This window comes from Orycteropus afer, unplaced genomic scaffold (assembly GCF_000298275.1).
Source record: "Orycteropus afer afer isolate SDZICR_OR568_19922 unplaced genomic scaffold, OryAfe1.0 scaffold00574, whole genome shotgun sequence".
Taxonomy (NCBI): domain Eukaryota; kingdom Metazoa; phylum Chordata; class Mammalia; order Tubulidentata; family Orycteropodidae; genus Orycteropus; species Orycteropus afer.
In genome coordinates this window covers 1,173,317-1,174,779 of record NW_006922161.1, presented here as the reverse complement: position 1 = coordinate 1,174,779, position 1,463 = coordinate 1,173,317, and positions in this window count along the sequence as shown.

The following is a 1,463-nucleotide window of genomic DNA, read 5'->3' as shown; positions in this document are numbered from 1 at the left end:
AGAGCATGGCAGGCTGCTGAATAACGACACGGCTACATGCAGGGTCCAAGCGTGCCATAGGCTAGAGACCATTCCCAAAGCTGTTTCTTATATACAAGAAGCAGACCACATCCCTAAAGCAGCTACTCAGCTGCTTGTGGTAGATCCCACCATGGAGGTGATTGCCAGTCTCATCATGGGGAATACTACATCCAGCTGCCCAGCCACTCAGCCAGGCCCAGGTGAGTTGACACAAACTTAACCAGCACACCCACAGATGGGCTAAACCACCAGGAGGTCAGGGAAGAAACCCCAAGGGAATCCGAAAACATTGAGGTGAATGAGAACAGGCTACCAAGCCTCTGGGAGGCTGCCGCCTGCCCCACACCCTCTCCCACAGCCTGCCCCACACCCACCTCATCACAGCCCTCCAACAGTCCACCCCACACCCCTCTGGTCACAGCCCCCCAACAGCACTGCCCACATCCCCTCGTCACAGTGCCCCACAGCCCCTGCTCATCCTGCCCCCACAGGGCCACCCCAGGGGCCCCTAGCTGTGTTTACCCTGCCAGGTGACCAGAGTGGGCCTGGGATCAGCAGCTCCTCTTTGGAAGGGGACAGTGCGGCAGCAGTTGGCTAGTTACGGTCACCGAGTCCAGACGGGCCCTGGGCAGGGCCTGCGTGTCATCCCTGGGAGTGGAGAGGGTGACTTGGGGCAGGGGCTGCAGGGGAGTGGGAGGGCCTCAAGCAGGTGTGGGGAAGAGGGGTGTCATTCTGAGGGGAGGTCCGGCTCATGCCCACTTGGGGGCCAATCCCACCCTCTCCACTGCTGGGGGCAGCAGGTGATGGCTGTGCCCCAGGGTGGGATGGGGGCCCAGTCCCGCCGCCCCCACCTCACAGCTTTCAGGGCTGGGCTTCAGCAGCCTGTTAAGTGGCAACAGCCCAGAAGGTGCCTGGAAGGAACCAGGACTATCAACCAGCCAGTCCGGCTTTCTAAAAGTAAAGCTTTTATGGAGGTGTGCATACACAGCTATGCTCACAATAGAAGTGGGTGAGTGAAGGTCCCCAAATAACCACTGGTGGGGAGTGGATCCCGACCCACAGCGCCCCTAGAGGACAGAGTGGAACCGCCCCACAGGGTCGCCAAGGCTGTCAATCTTCCCAGAAGCAAAGCCCAAACCACACCCATTGCCCTGGAGTTCATTCTGACTCACGGCGCCCCCAGAGGACAGAGTGGGACTGTCCCACAGGGTTTCCAAGGCTGTCAATCTTCCCAGAAGCAAAGCCCAAACCACACCCACTGCCCTGGAGTCCATTCTGACTCACGGCGCCCCTAGAGGACAGAGTGGAACTGCCCACAGGGTCTCCAAGGCTGTCAATCTTCACGGAAGCAAAGCCCAAACCACACCCACTGCCTGGAGTCCATTCTGACTCACAGCGCCCCTAGAGGACAGAGTGGAACTGCCCACAGGGTCTCCAAGGCT